This window comes from Tinamus guttatus, unplaced genomic scaffold (genome assembly GCF_059628265.1).
Source record: "Tinamus guttatus ecotype Peru unplaced genomic scaffold, ASM5962826v1 Tinamus_guttatus_pri_ptg000089l, whole genome shotgun sequence".
In the NCBI taxonomy this organism is placed as follows: domain Eukaryota; kingdom Metazoa; phylum Chordata; class Aves; order Tinamiformes; family Tinamidae; genus Tinamus; species Tinamus guttatus.
Window position 1 is genome coordinate 1,179,815 of NW_028288623.1, and position 12,246 is coordinate 1,192,060.

The 12,246-nt window shown below is 39.7% G+C and overlaps 1 protein-coding gene across 3 annotated transcripts in view; it reads right to left on the reverse strand.

The window, feature by feature from the left end:
• NUMB (NUMB endocytic adaptor protein) overlaps positions 1-12,246 on the reverse strand; it is an 83,708-nt gene that overhangs the window by 64,772 nt on the left and 6,690 nt on the right. Inside the window, exon 2 of one of the 3 annotated variants that reach the window (XM_088520447.1) lies at positions 7,129-7,315. The exons of the other annotated variants lie outside the window; for them this stretch is intronic. The gene's annotated coding sequence lies outside the window, so the exon portion shown is untranslated. The remainder of the gene's footprint in view (positions 1-7,128; positions 7,316-12,246) is intronic. 3 annotated transcript variants of the gene reach the window in all.

The window sequence follows — 12,246 nt, forward strand, 5'->3', positions numbered from 1 at the left end:
CTAAACAACTTAAACTACTTTGAAGCATATCCTATACAATAATTTGAATGCCTATGAATCAGATCATATTCTGTAGAAGAGAAAGAACAGGTTTTGACTTGCGCAGTTCAGTCAGGCCTACACTCTTGACATTTTTACAGTACGGAAAGAAAAAAAAAAAACAGGATGCAAGTCATATTGCATTCAGCAAACAGAATATTTTCAGAAAGAACATTTCACTGTTTCTAAGTTGTTGTTTTCAAGTTGTTGGCTTCATATTTTTGGAAGCTCTTGTAATGGGATGAGCATTGATGGCAAGGTGACACATGAGGGTGCCAAAACAGAGGGCCTGGCCTCCTAATGCGCAAAAGGGAAAAGGCACCGGCAGCAGCAGCCTCTCGACATCTCCTGCGCGTTTAGCACTGCCGCGCTGCCTGCAGGTCTAGAGCTCTTATTTGAGGAAAAGCCTTATAAGGTCAGGCCCTCTCTCCTCCCACCAAAAAAAAAAAAAACCCACCCAAACACATTCAAATTGAGTTCTTATACTGAGGCAAACTGATGTCTTAAGTATATAAGAGAACATTAAACCACAACTTGATTATAATCGAAATCAAGGAGAGACTTCAAACGACAGATTTCTCTTCATCTCGTGCCTTTTTCCTGCAGTCAGTGCTAGACAAATGCTCGTACCTTACTTCTAGCCACTAGAATAACTTGCCAAGGGACATGAGGAGAATCCAACATTTGAAGTCTTAAAATGAAAAGGCAAAACAAAAACTTGCTTCAGAGTATGAGCTAGTTTGAACAAAACACAAACCTGTCCCTTGAATCTATTTTGTGCAGCACAGATGATTACCAAAATAAACTGTTACATCTGATTTCTAACTATTAAACATGTTGACTTCATGAAAGATTTGCAGCAAGACAACACTGATTTAGTTCAAAATGGTATTACAAGGAAAGACAACAAAAGCGAACAAGGAAAGCAGACGCTCAACACTGCCAGGTTAAATGTAGGAACAGGAATGAAGCAAGCAGCATTTCTTTTGAAACAGACACTTCAGTGCTGTGACTAGCCGAGGTCAGCAAGGCCACGTGCACGAGCTCATCTGGGCCTCACCTAAGCGAGCTCAGTCTGCATGGTGTCAGCATCCTCGTCCCACTGGACACGGGACCTCTGCACCATCCACTATCATCACCACAACAGGGAATTCCATACAGGCCGCCAACACCCGAGAAGGGCCTGGGCCCTCAGAGGAGAAGCCTGCAGCTAGTGCAGCACCTGAGCCACATGGGCCAGTTACATCTCACTAACAGAATGGCCCTCCAGGTCCCACAATATTTTCACTTAAACCAATTTTTGCCTCTGACTCAAACTCTGGATTAGGTCACATATTACAGAAGACTGAGGACGTGTCTTTTTTACTGTTTAAAGCTTTAGTTATTCAGAGTATACTAGAAATAAATCAGGTTAATTGGAGATGTGCTACTGGCAGCTAAAACATATATTCCATACCACGGAGATTTATAGAGCTGTTGGAATGAATCCCATGCTCCACTGTTAAAGAAGGATTACTCCTTTTAAAGTGCTCTATCAAGATGAAGAGGAGATACCACGCTGCAAAGTGACTTTTTCAGTTTCGACCCGAGAGAGAAGAAAGCAGCCACTGCAGCTGCGTTATCCAGGAAAGGACAACGCCGCGAACTTGGGCAAGCCCCTCAGCTCCTCAGCTCCTCCAAAAAGCAAAAGCAGACTGCTCTGCACACACCGCTGCAGACTGCTCTTCGGCACGAGCTGCAGCTCTGCACGAGCTCAGGAGCAGCACCTCCGCTGCTTCCACCTGGGACCCGAAGACATTGCTGGCTTGTAAGCACAGTAGCAAGCACCAGCTTATAAACCTCTTTGCATCTGTGAGTCAGCAATCCAGAGAAAATCCCCAAGAGAAGTGAGCATTCGCTATATTTAGGCATTTTAAAAGGCCAGGGAGCAGGGGGCACACGTGTCCTGCACGCTCTATTTGGCACCAGGCCATCTTCCACATAACCAGCAGCCTTCCCATACAGCAGGCACCATCTTCAGCAAGGACAGAGTAACATCCAACCTGCAAGTCCAGGCACGTCCCCCACCTGCCCCAACAAAGTGTTAGTATCAGAAGACCTATATAAACCAGAGAGAGTCAAGCATCCATATCAGGAAACAACCTGTGTCCATCTGCCTCACTTGCAACCAGACTAGCACTAATGTTAATTTTTCTGCTAGGTAGACAGGCATCCCAGGCTAAATTTAAGGCACATGGTGCCCACTGCTAAAAGTCACATTTCCAAATTCTTCTAGACTTCAGCAACATTCTCCTCCAATTACTAAAGCAAAGCTTTGAGATACTTGAACTATTATACTGAGAGTTTCAAAGTAACTGACGTCTGCTTTAGTTAAGATAATTAAGGCAGAAAAGCAGAAGAGTGCTTTAATACAGATTAACTAGAACATAGTACTTTTTATCTTGTTATTAAATGGTCTTAGCCCTGCTTCATTTGGATACACATTTTCAAGAAAGCCTCATTTAACAAAGCAAAGGGAATCTGAGAGAAATTCCTCCTTTTCTGTTCTTGAGACCTAAATTTCTTTAAAATTTTGTGGAATAACAGAAGAAAAAATGAATAAATAAAACCAGTCCTACACTTTACTGTTAGAGTAGGTCAGGGCTCCTTTTGCATTTTATGCCTCTTGAAGAACTATCTGCCTCCATAGCTAGTTACTCCAAAAGCCAGGAAATTCCCATTGCCAGGCTGAATGTGTTAAGTTTCAATCCCTCCTCATAAAATTACCTTTCGCAGAATTTCCTCTCAAAAAGATCAAATACCAAACTGTTTCAGTATCAGCACACAAGTGATTTCCAAACATAAATATTCTTTTTACTATTTCCATTATTTTTAAAGTCTTACCTTCTCACAAAAAGCTAGTTTAGGAATTGTACAGATGACTTCTAAAATGTTTCTAGAGGTGAAGACTTCTTGTTTCTTTAGTAACAGTGGTAAGGCAAATACTGATCCCTCAAAAACATAACTCATAAAAAAAAAAAAAAAAAAAAAAGCTTTTTTCCTACAGGTTGATATTAGCGTTAGTCTCTAGCTTGTAGTCAACCTCCCATAGTTGGAATCAAAACATGATCACCACCTTTTCAGCATTCTAGACTGCTGCTCATGTTTAACACTCCTACAGTCCCAGTAGATCTGAAAACCAGGAGAGAATTTGGAAATGAACATTTTTCATCCATACTGCAACCAGCTCACCCAATATTCTCTTAATGTTTGGCTGGAAAATGCCTTTAGAAGAAGAATTCCTACAGACAAGGCTTCCTATTTTAAGGCTTGTCTTGTCAGATGAAAAATGTTGCCCGTTTTCAATCGCTGTTTTTTTCCAGCCTACCTAGCATCAGGAATCACGCTCTCTGGTTCAATAGATATATCTTCATTGTCAGCAAAGCTACAGCTACAGAAGATTTCTGGATGTTTAAGTCTACATATTTTAACACAATTTTAAATTTAGATTAATTAAAACATTGCCGATTTTGAGCCTGAAAAGCTTCAGTTGACATGACTGAAATAACTGCAAAACGAAGTCACAGACTTGTGACTTACCACAACTGTGAGATGCTTCTCTCACTTTCGTACCCAGAATTGATTTTTAAAGCACCAAGGTAGACCTTGTGGCACACTAGCTTTGCAAGTCACCTCTATTTAAATAGATAGCCCTCATAGCCTACAAAATAACCTCTAATAATCTAATTTCTTGTATTTCGCACTCCTCTTTGAAGTGTCTCTTGGAAACATCCTTCTGTCTTTAGGATCTATTGTAATTTTTAACCCCAGAACATCAAAAAGAAGATCAAACTCCAAATGAGACCGTGGGAGGAAGAAAAAGCTTGTATTTCAGCTGCCTACCCTAGGATCTTTGCTTATGTTAACCTAGCTTAGGGTGCAACAACTACAGGCAGAATATACCTTGAATATCAAGCTTTCTCCAGTAACAGCTCCTTCCCTCGCATTCCTAGCCCTTCCTCGGTGCATTTATCATTGTCCCATGCTAAGAAAATAAACCACTTAACAGCAAAACAAATGAGTATTGCGACAACCCAACAGTCCTGCAGTGCTTTTGCAGGAGGAAGGAACCCTTGCACAACAGCCGAGGACTCTGCAATCTGTATGTTATCAACCCGTCTCAAAATAGCACCTCATCTTTGACCCACAACAGCAGCAAGGCCTCCCGAGAGCACTGCGAATTAAGAGGAAGGGTGCTGATGCAAAGGGGCAAGGGTTGGAGGCTATTTCCAAGTAAAATTTCCACTTAAGCTTTATCTGTTTTAAGCAAACACTTCTAACCAAGAGAAACAAACATGTGAACGTAAGGCTCGTCAGGATAAGATCCATCCTTCCCGTTTTTCTAGAAGTTCAGAACTCTTAAACTTTCCATTTTAAAAATAATGGAGAATTGGGTTTGACAGAAGAAAAAAAAAAAAAAAAAAAACACACACACATTTTCAACTGAAAACATAGACCTTGACCAGACTATTTCAGAACTGAACAAAAACTGTTTTCCCAAAACCTCATACTCTAATATACACTCTAATTTCCTGCTAATACATATTTCCACTTTAAAGACTCTCAGCTTTTTTTCTGGTTTAGTTTCTAATAAACCCTCAGGGCAAGGGGTTCACACCCGAGACAGCTGCAAAGTCAGAATCCAAAATAACTTCTCTGAGCCAAACAGCTTAGACTAACCTAGATAGACTGAAGGCAACTATTTCCTGTATGCTCACTATCATTTAAGAAAATTGAGTTCTATAATCGATCATTTCATGCAGATGTCAGCAAATCAGTTGATTTTTTATCAATCACTTTCTGTGCCTTAACACCTCCTTTTTGTAATTTAACTGAATTAAACACGCTAACAAATTTTGAGTCTTTTTGAAGCCAAGAGCAGGTATAATTGACAGTGTTAAGGCACATGGACTTTAAACTGACACAGTTCTGTATCCTCTATAAAACAAAAACTACAATAACTACGTTGGTTAAGGTTAGGGCAAGAACACACCCTTAAATAGAGCCATATATAATCCCAGTAATATTATTTAGACTAGGTGTCCTCACAGCAGACCTAAACAAACCAGGAAATCATATATTTCAAACTCTCCTCTTTGCTGAGTATTTAGAAAGCAAGAAATGCAGAGTAACACTTAGTCACTACTCTTTATAGAAGAGACAACTACAAAACAGAATTGGAAAATACCACACAGACATTCAGGATACAGTAGCAAAGGGTAGCTGTGTAAACAGAGCAGACATCCTCACTAGGGAAGCAGACCAAAGTACACTTAATACTCATTTTCTTCTCAAGTTACACATAACATGCAAGTTTACTTGGATATAATTTTTAAAAATCAATGATTCATTTGTTACTCAGCTTTCTAGAGTAATACAGAAAAGTTGGCTGGAGCAAACTGAAGTTAAACACCTTCTCTTACACTAATTTTACTGAGCCTATAAACATACATTTCTTTCAGAGCTAATTTGCTTTTTCTATTCCATAAGTAAAGAGGTGTTTGACGCACTAACAGGCCCATGTAATGAATTTTCAAACTTAACTGAGCCCAGCTATACTTTGGACAGCATACACAAGGATACCTAAAGTTTCCATTTTTTTTTTTCCTAGAAACTGCTGGGCCATAAAATTCAGTTACGAGGTTACTAGGTCCAGCCTGTTACATCCCATTACTCAGTTGTTGTATCCTTAAGTGGTGGTGAACATCAAAAGTGCTACCTCGGTGCTTCAGTAACACAGAAAACAGCAGCAGTAGCCATAATTCCTGCTGCACTTCTCCATAACGAGTAACGGCTCTGTAGGTACAGTGGCTAATGTATAGATAGGGACACTCAATGGTTTCACATCCTTAAGCAATAAATGGTTACATTTGCATTTACATTCACTAATATCTCAGAGAGTTTCAAACAGGGAAAAACAAGTTATACTAAGATTGAGTCAGTCCTTCTAAAAGTAAAAGCTTTTTAAAACATTAAATTTCAAAAATTAAGATACTAATGTTTATTTACACTATTTTGCATTACAGCATGTTTCAAAACATGAAACACTCACTAAGTTTTCTGCACTTTAAGAGGTAGTTCCCAAAATAAATGTGTCCTAGACAGTATACACAGACAAAAGGTTCTTCCTTCTTTTCAGATAAGTAGTTAAAGCACAAAGGCAGTAAGAGCCAGTGATGGGGTGAGATGAACACACACATTAAGGATCCACCAGCAAGATCTTCCGCTCCCTGCCCAAGTTTGCCATTGCTCAAGCTTTTGTGTAAGTGAAGGTCTCTAAAGCACCCACTCCTGTTCCTCAGATGTTTCATTCAGTCATGGCTAAACCCAGCAAGCCACCTGACAGATAGCCTCGAAGCTGGTACTTCCCTCTCACCACCCACTTAACACCAACCTACGTTCCAGATGACCAAATAATCCTTAACCAAACACACACACAAACAACAAGGAAGAGTGTTACATCCATAGACTTTAAAAAAAATTATATATATATATAAAAGCAATCTCTCACAGTCCTCAAATCTGGCACCAGAACTTCTATCATCCCCTTTTCCTTTTCCTTGCAGGGGCTGCCCTAACAGCTAGGCTAGGGTGTCCTGCCTGCTCTTGCCCACCTCTCTAATCCAGAGAATCTCATATTACTTTTGGCAAAGAGGAAAGTCTTAAAAGCAACCACGTAAAACACCTCCACTTCACCAAAAGTTGAAACAATGTTTTTCCAGTGGGAATTCCTTTCTGGTTCACTGCTCTTTGCACAGCTCCAAGAGGCACACAACCCATTGGCTTTCTCCTGTCATCCCAAAGATTTGGGATGACACATTTCACACAGAAATAAGGGCCAGTTTTAACTACTAGCTGCAAGTGGCCATCTTCATTCCATTGGAGGACCTGAAATGCTGCAAACTATCACTTATTTCAAAGAAGACTCCACAAGATAGTGGTGCCAGTCCAACTGCTCACTGCTCCCCCAGCTCTATTTCTCCCTTATATCAGCATTTGCCACTCCACTCATACCCAGTTCAACTCATCACACCAGCAGAAAATACTCACTTTTTGCTGGTTTAGTTTTCTGGTGTTTTAATGAACTGTTATCGTTTACCAAGGAGTCAAACAGAAAAGCAGCTGCAGAGGCACAAGGTCAACAGTGAGACCACTTCTTTCACTGGCAGCAAGCAGGCAGACTGAGACTTCATGTGATAAGCAGGGTCACCCTTAGACATCTTCCGTCGTATCACAGCTGGGATGAAAAAATACTTGTTAGTAGATATGACTTGCTTGGAAAACGCAGGTTTGAGCCTTATCTCGCATCCTATGCTATTTCTGAATCCCATATTATTGCCTAGAGGCATGTCTACCACCTCCTCAAGCAGTATTTTAGAAGGAATGACCCATCAGTCGCATAAGTATTTTAAACTTCAGAAGCAGCTTGCAACCACAATCACAGGAGTTAAGAGCATCTTACAGCTTGGAGTTGAGCACCTTAGTGATAGAAAGCAAAAGGACTTGAGTTTCATACATGTATTACTTGCTACATACATGTTTTACTTGCTACACTGAGCAGTAAAATCCCCTTTTAAACAGCACTCTGGCATTCCTAGCGTTCGCTCGGATATCAAACAGGAGAATCAAAACATGATTGAAAACCCTGGGTCTACCTTGAAAACATGAGAGTCAACCGTGCAAAATTTAAATCCTGAATTAGCCCGAGTAACCTATTAACTAATAGGAAATCTGTAGCACCAACCTCCAAGATTAGTCTTCACTAAAAACGTTTTATCCTCCCCCTGAAACTTGGTGAGAGAAAGGAAGCCATCAACAGCTTTCTCCTTTACAAATCTATTCCATTCTCTAGCGACATTTTAGTTTGTGAAATCAGCAAAGATTCTGCAGTTTTCCCCAACACCCTGTACTTTTTGTGAACCACAAAAATTTTGCTTGAATCAGACTTACATTTCACTCAATCCAGAATTATACAAGTGGCTATTGTCCTGCTTCCTCCACTTTCTGTTAGTCATTACTCATACGGGGCAGGGCTCTCCTAACTGTTTAAGTGAGGTGACTACACTGTAATATAGATTTATTACAAAATAAAGGAGAAATTCAAGCATATGTTATCAGAAAGAATTCTTATCACCTATCACAATCAATAGTAAATTATATTTCTACTCCCAGAGAGCTGAGTCATATAAACCTAATGTGGAACTTTTCTAATTTTTTTTTCCAACAAGACTGAGAATAAAGAAATATTTTACACTTTAAACAATAACCACAGAATATGAATTTTTAAGGAGGCCAAAAAAATTACAAATCACATTAAAGAAGAAAATTACAATTAAATCGCCAAAATTACTGTGACCCAGTCCCAAATTCAAGACAACAGCTAATGAAGTATCTAAAGCAAACAGAGGATTGGACAGATACCCGATTTAACACCCAAGAAGGTTATTGTCTTTAATCATTTTGGCCTGCCTCACAGACATGAAGATCCAAGAACTATCAATATTCAATCTGTTTTGCTTATACCTTAAGCGGTGTTAAATCCTGAGCCTCAGGTCTATGAAAACATAGAAGCAATTCCCAGCACGTTTCATGCAGGCATCTGTCCCCACTCTCTGAAAACAGAATGTCTCAAGAACTGCACCTGCAGTTTACATGCCTTATAAGCACCCTGGGACATGAGAAACACAGCATGGAGCAGTGTAAAAAATAATGTCCCTGCCACAGGCTGCTGTTGAGATCCACAAATGCAATGAAGCACATATGAAAACAAGTCCTGGAAGATGGAATCAAATTCCAGCCTGGACCTCAAAATACTATGGCTATACTCATTTTAAGTCAAACGTAGAAGAGCAATCTTCAGAATTTCAGAGCAATACGAAATAAGGCTGGCAAATGCCAATCCCTTCCTATTGAAGAAATTGAGACAGCAATTCACAGTAGATTGAGAGCTTATGCAGAATTTACCCTGATCCAAACTCTGCAGTAAACTGAACAACAAGCAATCCCTTATGTAAGCACCACATTAAGGAGATATGGAATAAATGTTTGCTCATTTTAGACATAACTAGAGCCAAAGGCAACCACACATGGGTAAGGTAGAACAAGAAACTCAACCCCAGAGCTTGTCTCCATAAAAGAACTGACATAAAAGTTCTTCATTCGCTGTAGAAGATCTTAAGGAAGATTTCAGGACTAGATTTTGGCCCTATTGTAACAAAATGCTATATCCACCCCATAGATCTAAATATTGTAAGACACACAGTCACGCCCTTAATCATCTTAGCATTTGCCTACATTTTGTCCACATCAGCTGGTCCCATTTCCTGCTTGATCTAATGCTGTAAAGAGCAAAACATCTATTCAATTTAGACTATTCACTCTTGGTTAGAGGGTTGCACAGCCTTTGTTTGCAGCGAGTCCTGCTTCTAAGGCCATTTAAAGAGGGGATAACATGAAGTCTGGCTGCTTGGCTGTGAGACTGCGGCTGGGACAAGGGTGAAGGTGATGAACAGGATCCATTTATTTCAGATAATATCTTGTCATCATCTCTAGGAGCAGGTATGGAGATTATCTGATCGTTAGTAGTCAGTAGATCTACAGTCACAGATGGATTTGGGATAAGAAAGGCACTGTCAACCACAGGCTTCAGTTTAGATGAGAACACATGTGCTATAGCAAGACAACCATTAACAGGCTACTCCCAAGACCAGAGCCAGAGGCACTTCTCCATTAAAGAGGCTTAGAGCCCTCCTCACCTGTGACACTACGTTCCTGCTGGCCTCTCTGCTACGCAGAGGCCACTTATGCAGCTCAAAGAAGGGCTCCTGGCTGCAGGAGCTCCACTTCCAAGGCCCCTTTTGGCTACCTCACTTTGAGGTTACCCAAACTAGCTCATGGTTTGAGTGAGTGGTACACACCAGATCCAGTCACTTCCTTCCAGCACAGCAAAGCCCCACCTGCTTTCTCCACACCCGAAGGTCCAGGGCTAGCATTTGTATAACTGTAAACTGATCTTTTTGAAAACAAAGACAGAAAAGTTCAAGCTCAGTTCCTTGATTCCATCTGCATGAGGCAGCAACCTCAGTGTGGGCCATTCCTGGACAGTCAGAGCCTTCTTACTGAAGGAGCAGAGCAAGGACTAATCACCCAGTAAAATCTGTCTGGAAAACAAACAAGGCAACAAAAACAAAGAGCCCTTCTGGACTAGGATCAATCCAAGAAAGGAAACTGATACCCAAACAGTCCCAGGAAGCTGCACTGCAATTTGGAAATTTGAGGAGTTTAGCCATCGAGCAAGTCTGGCCAAAACACAGCATCTCGGACCACTTCAGCATATGCTCTGTTCGCAAAAGAGTTTCCTACTTCTGAATAGCTAAAATACCTACTGTGCTTCAGAAGAGCGGGGGAAGAAAACAAAAAAGTGAGAGTAATAATCAAACAACCCGAATTTCCACAGGTAAGAGACAAACCCCAATAGGGGAATGTAATTTGATTTGATACTTCCCCCGCCCCAACCAAGTTAACATACTCATTTACAGCAAAGCATTGTCCTAGGTTACTAAGAAACTACCACAGAAAACTGAGGTATAGGGAAATTAAGATCGACTTGGATCAAATTTCTCATCAACATTATTTTGAGGCAATAAAGAAACTGCTCTGTATCACCCTTACTATTTCTAAATTAAGAACACCACTTCCACAGTTCACAAAGCCACTTGCTATTTAGTGCTAGGTACATCTCTATTTCCCACCTCAGCACTGTCTGCCTCAAATGGATGAGGAAAAGCTAAGTCTATGGCATTAGAGACAGCAATTTAGCAGTTGTTAAATTAATACATGCTGGAGCCAAACTCTTTTTTTTTTTTTCCCCTCACACGAATAACATTTACTTTTTCTACTGCAAGAGTTGCAGAATTGGGCCCTTAGTTTAAAGTCAGCAAATACTGTAGGCAGACAAACAACATTGTTTTTTTTTAATCTGAGTTGTGTTTCTAGCTTATACATGGGCAAGTTAAGACTATCTGCATCTGACTACCCTAAGACCAAAGTCTTTCATGCAAAGTACATAACACCCAAAACAAAATTTAACTACACACAGAAAAACTGATTACAGCTAAAAATGAAAGTACAGGACTGTGTGAAAGTCTGAGGTAACTGACGTGAAATCATATTATATTCACATTGCCGCATTAAAAAAAGATCATGCATTAGAGGAAAAAAAAGTAATTTTTAAATAAGAGATTTTGTATTTTTAAGAATGAGAGAAAAAAAAAAAAAAAAACTTTCACACAGTATCACACGTTATACATTATTTATAATGGGACGTACCCTACCTCACTAGAAAGAAAAAAAATAATTTATGTATTTTGGCAGTTCGGATTTATGCCAAATCCATCTTACCCGCTTTCTGTTAATGTCTTTGAACAACTACAAACTATTTTATTGAAGTGAGAGGAAAAAAATAATAGCGATCTTGTCTGGAAGATAACATTCAGATGCTTTCATCAGGTACTCCTTATGAAAAATCAAGGCTACAAAGTTTTCAGATGGGCTAAGAGAAAAACAACAACAGCAGCAACAACAACAATCTATTGATGTTCCACTGCTCTATTCCTGGGGGCCTTTCCGCAATGACTTAACTTAATTACTACTCTATTCATTAAACTGTTAGATGAGTCTCTAGGCCCAAACACATAATCAGAAGTTGCCCAAATAAAATAAAACCTAAAAAGAACATTAATTCTGCATAACCCTATAACAGGACATTTCAAATAAAATGCTAACAAGTCAAATTTTACAGTAACATGGTGCATTTAACCAAAATACATCCAGAGAATTCTACCAAGCATTTGATGATTCTTTTTGATTTGCCAGATACATGCAGTAAATCCAAAACACAGCTTAGATAAAGAATATATTATCAATATGAATATACAATCATTTTATCATATGACTATGATAAAAAAATTATATAAACATTCTGATAAACATGCTGACAAAAAATACAGGCTGACTAAACCGCCGTCCTTCAGCCCCTTGCTCAAGGCTGACTTCCTGCTACCAAGTTAAGAGAAATAATATGCAGGGCTGAGCAGTTGTTCAGTCTGCTATTTGCAGACTACTTTGTGTAGAAAATCTACATGACACCTCAGAGACATGCTTTAAATG